The following is an 11,798-nucleotide window of genomic DNA, read 5'->3' as shown; positions in this document are numbered from 1 at the left end:
CTGGTTTCATAACATTTGGTTTTATAAAAAGGAAATGTTAGCAATACTACATGCACTTAAGAAATGGTGACCTTACCGAATGGGAAGACACTTCAAGGTAAAAATGGATCATGATAGTCTTAAATAATTTTTAGAACAACTATTATCTTTAGAAGAACAGAAAAATTTGTCACAAATATGTTGGGTTATGACTTTGACATCATCTATAGAAAATGGAAGTAAAATTTTGTTGCAAATGCACTCTCAAGAAAGGATGAGGATGTGGAAGCATTGTTTTGTGCTATTTCTATTATCCAACCAGATTTGATAAACAAAGGAAGGTATGAATGGAAGAATGGTGAAGCAGGGTGGGAACTCATTCAAAAGTTGTCGAATATCCCAGTTCTAACAATATTGACAGAACTTGACAAGGAAGGAAAAAGAATATTGGAATCTGAAGCATTTACAGAACCGAGAAGTCGACAGCTACGAAATCGATCAATTTCAAAGCATCTCATCAAGTGGAAGAACTTACGTGTTGAGGATTTCACATGGAAGGACAAGAATTTTATACAGAAGCATCAAGAACTACTCAAGCATTGATGACAACACTTTTTGAAGAAGAGGGGCATGTTAGGCCCTTATACTACTAGTGTAACCCCTTATTGTTATTAGTACAACCCCCTTATTATATTGTTGTACCCATGTAGTCCCCATAAATGCCCACTATTGTTATTATTGTGCCCTTACATTATTATTGTTATGTCGGATTTGATTATATTATGACCCCTTAGATTCCTATATATAGAAAGGAGGTCTTGTCATTTGTATCATCCAAGAATTGTTCATTTGTGTAATGTAAAGGAGGTTGCCCTTTCGAAGAGGTTATAAGGCGTTCATCTATATTTTCTATCTTTTTGTGAGCTGGTTTCATAACAAATAATATTGTCAATTTGCACAATCGAAGGATGCTTAAATCATTAAATTTTCCTATTGCTAGATGTGTTGCAGAATGCATTAGAAAAACAGAATTTGGTGACAATGATGATGCTATGTTGGAGTGTGAAGTGCTTCTATGTCATGGACAGAAAGTGATGTTAACGTGTAATTTGATGGTTGAGGCTAGGTTGGTTAATGGTGCACTTGGATATATTGAAGATATTTTCTATACACCTGGTACAAAGTTGTCACAACTTCCACACTTCGCTACAGTTATTTTTCAAAAGTATTGTGGTGCTCCCTTTGATAATAACTACCCAGATGTTGCACCGATTGCACCTGTTTTTAGGGGGAATCTTAGACAAATGTCATTGAAAATGGCATAGGCTTCGACAATTCACAAATCGTAGGGGATGACTTTGCAACGCCACTATGAATATTAGAGATAGAGAGAGGTAGGGTTTGACGTTTACAACTATATCAAGAGTGAAGTCGATAGATGGTTTGTAGATTTCACTCCCTTTTCTTTCAACATTATGTGAAAATGAAAGATAGTGCATATGTTACACTTAGAAACAAAGAGGAAGAACTATTGGAGTCGATATCATCTTCCAGGTATTTTCCTTGAGTAGAGCTTAGTCTTGTGGCATGTCTCTCACAAAAAGATGATTAGTTCTCTATAATTGTTGTTGTTTCTTAAAATTATTTGTATGCACATTGATAAGTTATTTGTTCTGCTTGTTGATCATTTGAATATATTTGTTGATTGTTAAAATAAGTAAATTGGCCATTTGGAAGAAATTGGATGGGTAAATAATTATGTTTTTGGTTATATTGTTGTTTTATTTTTTAAATTATACCTGTTTATGATTTCCCTTGTCTTTGTTTTGAATCCTTTTATATTATTGCCTAATAAATTTGTTGTGGATTAAACACAACATAACCAAAAACATATATCAACATTTTTGTTTATGTATATATGTTTGTGTGTGTATGTACTAATTTCAGTCGTATATTTTTGTAAATGAAATACAAATGTGGAGAACAATGACGGTTTGTATTACATTTAAGAAATAACAACTATTGCAGAAACCATAAATTTTGTTGTCTATATTCACACAAGGATTGATAGGAGACATGGCTTCCATCCTAGTTTTGTTGATGAGCATATTCATGTCTTTCATGAAATGAAATCAGATGTTCAAACCTTGTATCATTTTCACCAAAGAGAATTGAGAAGGAAAACAAGAAGGGACTGGCTGGAAAGCCTAAAGTATCGTGATCATTGTCCTATTAATTTAAATTGGTGTTTCTTTTGTCAACAGTATGAGTGTGTTTTGGAAGAGGCTAGCATAGAATAATTATATTATGGTGTAGCGTTAAAAGTTGGATTTCATTGTGGAATTTGTTGTTGTCGCGAGAACTAAATTATGTCTCAATATTTTTTATTTTTTGTTTCTTCAATGTCCTTAAATTCCATGTTTTTTCCATTGGTGTTTTAATGCTTTAAATTGTTTGTCAATTTTTATTGTCACATTGTGACAAAGATTGTCAAAATGTGAAAAAAAAAGGACCTTTGTCGACTATAGTCAACCACTGTTAGCGATTGTCAACAGTTGTTGATCATGCGCTAATTCATGATTTCTTCATTTCCTTTACTTTTTATTGTAAAAATAATTTTCCTATAAATATAATAAAATTTATTTTTTTGATATTTATATTTCTTTTCCTTAATTTATTATTATTATTAATATTAATTATTATTAATAATATTTTTTTTGTTTGTCAAGTTGTCTATGATCCTCCAAGCTTGAACTATGGCTTGCGGAGTCGCGACCCAGGGTGGAACGCCTATGAGCTGTTGGTGCAGGTTGGCGAGTCAGGCACGCCCACCAGGCACATTTAACCGATGAGGGCGCACGACAAGCGAGTGGTGAGATGGGTGGTAGGAACGACAAGTCGTGGATGTGCCCAAACGGTGCGACGAGTTGGCCAAATGAGCTGGGGTGCGACGCGCAAGTCTTTGTGAAAAGATGACTAAGTGTTAAAATACTTGGCGAACTTATATGGGTGGGAGGTTTCGTGTGTGGACGCCCCACACCATGGCCAACGGTGAAAACATGGCGAAACAACAAAGTGAAGGTCGGCTTGACTATGTCGAAGCCCCTTCCAAAGGTTGGGCCATCGTATATATAGACGGAGCCTTGGTGGCAAGAATATAACTCAGATCATCCAACGACTATCGCAAAGGAGCTCATAAGTCATGGGCGAGCTATCCAAGCGGTGGAATAATAGATGAGCCCACTGGTCAGGCAGAGTTAAATATCGTAGCACAGAGATCGGTCGGAGGTCAGGTAGAGCTAGACGCAGGTCGGGCGAGCCAAGTGGACGAGCCGCAGGCCGCCACACCGCCCAGGTAGCAGAACATCGCGACAGGACTAAACGAGAACGTGGCGGAGTTCGGGTGCACGAATTCGTGACCAGGGCGACCCAATGTAAGGGCACCCACAGGTTGACACAGTGAGTCTCTATGGTGGCAATCTGTGGTAGAACGACGACGGAGGTTGCAATGGGGCGACACGAGCCTGCAAGCAAGTGTGCCCATGGTGAACGACTAGCCAATGGTATGTGCAACGGGCACGACAAACCCATTCGATGGAAACGCTAAACCGTGTGCGGTGTATCTCGGGTGAGGCTCGGAGTTAAACAAGGTTGCCGCCTCTCCCCTACCCTATTTGGCATTTACATCGATAAGCTCGAAGGTTATTTAGAGGAAGCAGGATGTGTTGGCATGATCTTAGCTAGGATAGTCGTCATCCTTCTTCTCTGTATTGATGATATTGTTCTTCTCGCAAGGTGCCCATCTGATCTTGATAAGCAACTTAGGCTTCTTAAGGATTTCTTCTCTACCATGGGTATGACTGTTGACACTAACAAAACAAAGTTATAATTATCAAATCCAAGAAGGACACTTACGCTAATTTTATGTATGACAATAATAACTTGGAGGAAGTGTATTCTTACAAGTACTTAGAAATTGATATTCATCACAAGCTCAACTGGAACTATAGCATTGAGAAAAGGATTAATGGAGGGTGGAAAGCTTATTTTGGTCTTGAAAATAATTGTATAACGACAAACCTCGTAATGTGGGATAAAAAGAAGTTCCTCTTTGAAACTTTAGTCCCTCCTGTTATCTTATATGGATGTGAAGTTTTGGGTTGCAGCATCTCTAGAGAATCTTGGAGAAAGATTGAGCAAATCCAGAAGCGTTTTATAACGTATAACTTGAAAATTAAAAGCAATACACCCTATACTATTCTCCTTATAGAAGTATGTCTTTCCCCTATCGAGAGCCCAGCTATGATTAGTCTTCTGTTGTACAAGCACAAACTCAATAACATAGGAGAGCATAGACTTCCTAAGCTAGCTTTAAATTCCAGCGAAAAACCACCTAAGGCTCAAACGGGGGTGGTATAAAGACACGAGGGCCTAATTAAACTATTGGAAGATCAACAAGAATGATGCATTGCAAAACATTAATAACATTACAAATATTGTTACTTTTAAGTTCAAAGAAAAATGTGGTGTGAGGAAGATTTAGCGGCTAAAAGAAAATTAAGTTATTATAAGAATGTCATCAACCCCACCCTAGAAGATCAAAAGTATCTCTCTATTTTAACTAGCTCAAAGAAGAAAATTAATATAGCAAAGATTAGAACGAACTCTCATGAGCTCCATAGTGAAACAGGTCGTTAGGTAGTTCCTAAAACACCATGGATGGAAAGGATTTTCCATCTCTGTGAGAATAGGAACATCAAGGATGAAAACCACTTCCTCTTAGAGTGCCCCACGTACAACCACATTAGATCTCAGTTTCATAATCTTTGTCGCAATACTGACCTTCCTAGCCTTTTACGATGTCAAAATTATAGTGAGCTCGGGAGGCTTCTCTCCAAGCTTTTTGAGCATAGGAATAAAATATTAAATAAAACTAAATAATTTGTTTCTTTAGGTCCGATAGAGCAAAATTTGGGTTGAGTGGATGTTTTACCATCATCATCATCATAATTATCCTATAATTTTTATTTATTTATTATTAATATTATTATTACTACTAATATTAATACATATTTCTAATAATAATATCATATTATTAATACTATTATGACATTATTATTAATAATATTATAAATAAAAAGTATTATTTATATATTTATTTTAAATATTGTTATTATTATTATTATTATTATTATTGAAAGATTCTTCTGCGTAAATCACATGAAATTTGATTTGTCGACGCGTTTCGAACCAACCAGTGTGGTTCATCATCAGGACAAGTTGAAGAATCAGATCCACCTTTGCATATTAAATACTCAGAGCAAAACATCCAATGGCTATATTTCTGGACCAAGCAATGGCTAAATTTGACCAGGAGATGGTTGGTTGGACAGGATTAAAGGCAGGACCTATATTTTAATAATTAAGGTAATTCAAATAAAACGACGTGTCTTTGATCGTTTTTTTACTTTTTCGGATCAAGGCCACTAATTATGAAAAATACTCCTGGATCATAATAATCAAGCAGTTCTCTCAAGTATTATTTTATACTTTTTCGGGCTTGGGAAACACAAATTTACGAAAAAGGACATCCATGGAGTTTTCTTAAGTTTTTCTTCTAACTCCCTAAAATTGAAAAACACCACGTTTTTCCTATACTGGACTCGTTAAAATTAAATAGTAAAGGACCTGTCCAATTTTAAACAAGAACGAACCACTCCTTCTTAGGGTTCGAATTTTAAACTAAGTTGGACTTATTTGAAGGATAAGCTTATAACCAAGCAAATGTTATCCTCCTCAAGCTTGTCCAAAATAAAGAGGTACTTGCCAGAAATGATGGGGGAAAAGAGAAAAAAATGAACCTGTTTGTTATACTTTGTGTTTTAGAAAAGCATTTAACCACTCTTGAACACGACACTTTTTGTTCACCTGCGTTGGGAAATCCTTTGCCTAACAGTTAAGCAAACCATATTGAAATTCTTCAGTGGGTTTCTGGGTATTAGCTTTGGGTCAATTGTCACCAAACCATCTACAGTGTCGTTATGTGTTCAAGAGGTCAGTTCAAATAAACCATTCATCTGCAAAATATCTGTCATCCATTTTGACCATCCCTGAGTTAGTTCTTGCCAAATATATTTCTTCAAAACTTGATCTATGATTTCGTGTTGTGGGCTTGCTTACAACAGATCGCTGTCTATCGACTTCAACTCATTATCCAGAAAGATGATCTAGAAATCGTCAGTACCTTGGAATCTGCATGCCCTAATGGCAAGTTTCTCGCCTTCGACGACAGGTTGCATCATTGACCTTCAATCAGAGGATTCTATGACATGTTCGGCATCAGTGTATCTATTCACATTTCATGGATTGTACTGAGTACTTTGAGAGTCATTGACATTACTGGTGGTTTCTCTCACACTTGTTAATGGTTCACATCATTGACTGGTAATCAAGTGATTTCTACCATGTTCGACTTCGACACTTTCATTCACATGGATAAAATCGTACTAGTTCGGAAAGTAGAAATCAAGACCCTGGATCTAGTTTCCACCATCCAGGCTGTGAGGAATTTTGTTATTCATTATACAGTGGAATATTCATAAACAGATGGTTGCGTCCATACTGTGTCTACATATGTCTATACTCGTGATGTATTACAAAACCATTCCTGTATCAGAGTAGTTTAGTTAGCTTTCTAGTCAGTTTTGATTTGAGTATGGGAATGCCTACCTCAGTGATGATATGTTCACATATATATTTTGCATTGAATGTTTTTACAGGTTCCAACTGAGGTGTCCATAGAATGATCCTTGAAATGATAAAGTACCTCACTCTTCTTAGATGACAAATGCTATCCTCATTTATTATAGACTTCGCACTTTAGGGGGCAATCTGTTGCACAAAATATTGTCACCATGACATTCTGCAATCTGTGTGAGTCTATCACCACTCATACTTTCCTCCTTTGCAAGTCTTAAACCTCAATTCTTCATGTCAAGCCTTGAAAATAAGAGAAAGCCCTTAAAAGTCTCTAAAACTCTGGTTCCACACTTTCTCTTAGCATTACCTGCAGTCCCGTACCTAATGGTCATGTCCCCTGCACACCTGACCACTCTATCTCTGTGTAATGGGTGTGGACCCCTGTAAAAATAAAAAAGGTGCAAGTACATTCTTAAAAACTCACTTTGAGTCATTTCTGGAAGCTTCTAGAAGGAATCTTGAGGTGGCAAGTTCGCTCCTTTAAGGTTCATGCATCCCATACCTTAAGGAGCTAACCCCTTGATGTGAGGAGCTTATCCCTTTGAAGGAGGACTCTATCCCTTCATAGGTGGACCTGTAACCTCCTTCCTTTGCACTATAAAATAAAGCATTGGGCTGGTTACTTGGGAGGTTGAAAGCTGAATATTTTTTAGGTGAAATGCTGCTGGAACTTAGTCTTCCTAATTGAGCTTTTGTGAGGAAAGATTACATACCTTGTTGATCTCATTTGGAAGAGTGTGAGGCTTGTCAAAGTAGAGGAGATTCTTGTTTCAGACCCTGGGAGGAGCTTGTACAACATCAAGGCACCAAAAGTTGTAAAGTTCTTCTATTTTCAAAGTTAATACAATCAAGCTTATTTTTCTCAATAAGCTGTGTTTTATGGTTTATTTCATGGATTCCTTGATCACCATGATGAATATGATTTATTATATTAGCTATGTAGGTGTTTTTTGATGTGTGTTTGTTTGTGATTGCAGGTTCTTAAAATGAAACTCTTTCACATAGCTGAAGGATGACTTCTGCAAACTAGCGTTGGACTTAAGGTAGGGTCTAAAACACCTCTTTAGTTTTTATTAATGAATCACAATGTGTTTAGAGAAAGGTAGATTTTCTTGTCCTGTTTGTTGCTAGATACCTTTTGATACTAGGGAGATCAGCCTTGTCCGTAAGAACGATTTATCTGGCCAACAAGATATTTTATACATTTTGTGTTTTTTGTGCACTATTTAAGTGAGTTTTGAGATGAGAGGCATAATTAAGGTGTGGTTTGAGTAATATCCAGTTTACATGACTGTTGAGATTTTATATTTTTTTGTTTTCTATTTTATCTGAGTGTTGAGATGACTAGTACTATTGACTTGTGGTTGGATTAATTTCCACCCAACAGTATTTAAGGGTGTTGTATAAACATTATATGTTTTAAAGGGGAGATTTGATAGGTAAAATTTAAATCTTTGTTGTTTGAAATCATTTTTTCACTGTGTATATAGATTCAACACTCTAAAAAACTCTTGGGGCATTTAGATTGTGGAGAGTTCACAACTTAAACTTATGATTCCAACAAATCTTGTAGTATTTGCACTAGTAATTACAAAGATGTATTTTTGTTAGACTATGACTATATTTGGTTTAAAGTCAAATTGTCACGTCACTTTGTTAAATTTGGAGATTAGATTCATGTGAAATTAATACATTAGATTCTTGAGAAATTTGTTGAATAGATATGCTAAGACTTGGGTTGGTTGGAGGAAGGATAGGGAAATATTTAGTAGGGTTGCACAACATATCATTAGTCGAAGTCGAAGGTTTCCGTATTTCAACTTCAGGTGATGAGTCAATATTGACTTTTTTATTTGAACTTCAGGTTAAATACAAAGAACTTATGTATGTAGTTGCATATATAACTCATTACAAGACTGCTTAGAACTTCCTGAAAGATTTCAATGATGCACTTGCTTCTATCAAATTTGACTTAATTTTTTAAAACTTTTATCATTTAAATAATTAAAAATTTTGTGTTGCATCTCGGTTGTACTTCACTTTTTCTTTCGGCATAATCACTTTTATATAAGTATAAATATATTTAATTTATTGAGATGAAATTGGGGCTTGTAATAGTTCATCCAATATATGGTTAAAACATGTGCAGCTTTTATCACCAAGCATGTCTCAAAGACTTTAAAGATTCTTGTGGAAATAATATAATAATAATCTCCAAAAGTGGAATTGATATTTCGTGTAGGTGCAGGAAACAATCAACGATTCATAACTCTCATAACCCAGATCCGGTGGTGTCTGATGGAACCTTGCTCCATGACAATTAACCAAAAATCGTTGTACTTTCCAAAAACTGTTGTGAATGCCCCCGGAAGCGGTCATTTGTTCCTCAAAATCATAATTGGTTTATATGTGGATGGGAAAGTAGGGCCATGCTTTATTACAAGTTTGATTTAAAAGCCCAAAACATACCTGAATGTTATGAAATTTAAGATGGGTAGAAGTTTTATTTTATAACTTATTTTATGACGTGACAAATCTTATTAGTCACTATCATGCTATCTATAATTATCATGCTATCTAGTCATGGCATTGGACTATAGTAATCAAAATTTTGGAGTTAGTATTAGTTTAATTGTTTTTAGGCAAAGGTTTTAGGTCGACATTGTATATTTTACACTGCGTTTTATTTTGCAGTCTTATTTGGCTTTTTCTTGACGCAGGGAGGCAAAACCATATCATATATTTATTTGTTTGCTCTGCATTTTAAAACCGGTTGCTTGGCATTTTGAAACAGGTGAACTAATGCTTACATTAGTTGATAACAGTAAATGCTAGCTCATAAACAACCGCCACTGGGTATTAGTATAAGTTTTGAGACAGGTCATCCATGCCGTGTCAAACCATGCTTGCTCTGCTGTGTCAAAATTGTAGTTTGCAGTTTGCATGAGAGCAAACCATGGAAAATTTTAGTGGCTAATATTTGCAGGTGGACAAATTTTCTGTGATTTTTCCAAAAAAAATATTCGCCAACTTCCATTTTTTCTAAAAATGATTTGCCCAAATTTTACAATATAAAATTTTTTACCTTAAAAATCACGAGCATTATATAGAGGCTATATATAAAATCATTACAAATTTGAATAATTTTACAAATATATCAATGAATATTTTATAGTTTGCATATTAGGGACTAGTAAGATTCGCCAACTTTTTTAAACTTCAAGATAATTTTCTATCTTTAAATTTTTCCCTAGAGAAAATGGCTTTACTTGCCTGCCTTAGGCTTAAAATGAAAGCAAAAGCATCTGTTAAGATGAAAAAATGATGAAAGAACTTGTGCCTCTGCGAGTGGAACATGAGCAAGAACATCTTCGCCCTCTGCCTCTGCGAGTTCTGGAATGATGAAAGAACATGTGCCTCTGCGAGTGGAACATGAGCAAGAACCTGTTCGACCTCTGCCTCTATGAGTTCCTCTGCCTCTGTGTCTGTGACTTCTGGAACGCCTCTCTTATCGCTCCTCTCTATAGTGGCATATGACGGTTCTTTTGTTCGAACTATGCCTCTACGAAAACTATTTTGTTCGCTCTGTGAACATGACCCCTAATCTTTTGTTCATTTTGTTCCTTCTTTCAAGAATAGTCCGGTTTGGAACAATTTATGTTTATGTTCAACTTAATTGGAATAAGCTATACGCTGACAGGAACTATATGTTGACACGTAACACACAGGCACACCACTATTTTGGTCATTTTGTTCATTCTATTCGTTTGGTGACTATTATGTCCGCTCTGTGAACATGACCCCTGGATCACAATATGCTATAGCTATTAGATATAGCACAAACTTCAACCAACACAAATGTTTTGTTCAAAGCGTTAATTCAAAGGGAAGCTTAGGGTTTGAATTTCATTTATGCTTTCAAGCAAGAAAGCTTCTATTTCTGCAATTTTGAAAAAAAATGCTTCTATTTTTTCTTGCAAAGATTGTTGTGTTACAAGAAATTACAATGCATGAAAACATACAGGATCACATTGAAAAACATACAACATACAGGATAACATTTGAATACCTTTGAGTACACTATATTCATTGCCTAGAAGATAACTAATGTGAATGTGAGTAGACTATATTCATTTCCTAGAAGTTAATGAATGTGAATTCTGAATTCTGTACATTTTCAGTCTACATTATGCCATGATTCCTCTAGTGCTCTTGAGGTGAGATCCTTATGAGCTTCCAAATGGTGAAAAATGGTCATTTGCAGACTAGCATATGTAAGCCCCAAGGTTCAGGTAATGCCAGTGTTAGGCCTAAATTAGCGACTGAATAAGAGAAGAGACAACCCTAAAACAAAACTAATTCAAGTTTAAAAGAAATTGTTAAGAAATTGTTCTAATTAAGCGAGTAAGTATTGGCGCTACCTTTTCTTGGATGTCTTCGAAACAATATAGTTCCTCATGGAGCTATGGATATGCATACACTACCAGCGTAGTTCCTTATTTCATATGATGGAGCTCTCCCCATTTAGTGAAATACCAAAACGCCTCCACCAGGTCCTGGTGGCAACTTACCTTCTTATCACTGACTCTACTGTGTTCCCTAATATGAAGTAAGTGTTCGCCCCAGCACACTTTGAAGAGGGAGAGCCCACCCTTGAAGTCGATCGCTGAGACACCGCAACCCTACATTCAGTTACATCCGCAACATCATACATATTGTGGAAGCGAGGGGATAAGGACCCTTCATTTCAAACCTGGGAGAATCATTAATAAGTTAATTCGCTTCACTTGAGACCTACGAGCAACCTGAAGGCAGAGTTGTGCCCTCAGCCTGCATATTCCATGATAAGCTGAGACCTACGAGCAACCTGAAGGTAGAGTTGTGGCCCTCGACCTCCATATTCGATGATAATGATGTTGATTGAACTCAGAGCACCACAATAAGCTTTGTTCCAGCTCTCCTTAGTTCATAAGGAGATAAGAAGATTGGATTGCTTACAATGAAGGCGATAATGACAATGCGACAGACAACTTACATCGAAGGCGATAATGGAAATGCGA

This window comes from Pinus tabuliformis, chromosome 4_1 (assembly GCF_031772625.1).
Source record: "Pinus tabuliformis cultivar Carrire ecotype Pingquan chromosome 4_1, CPIR1, whole genome shotgun sequence".
NCBI classification, from domain to species: domain Eukaryota; kingdom Viridiplantae; phylum Streptophyta; class Pinopsida; order Pinales; family Pinaceae; genus Pinus; species Pinus tabuliformis.
Note: the sequence above shows the minus strand (reverse complement) of the source record.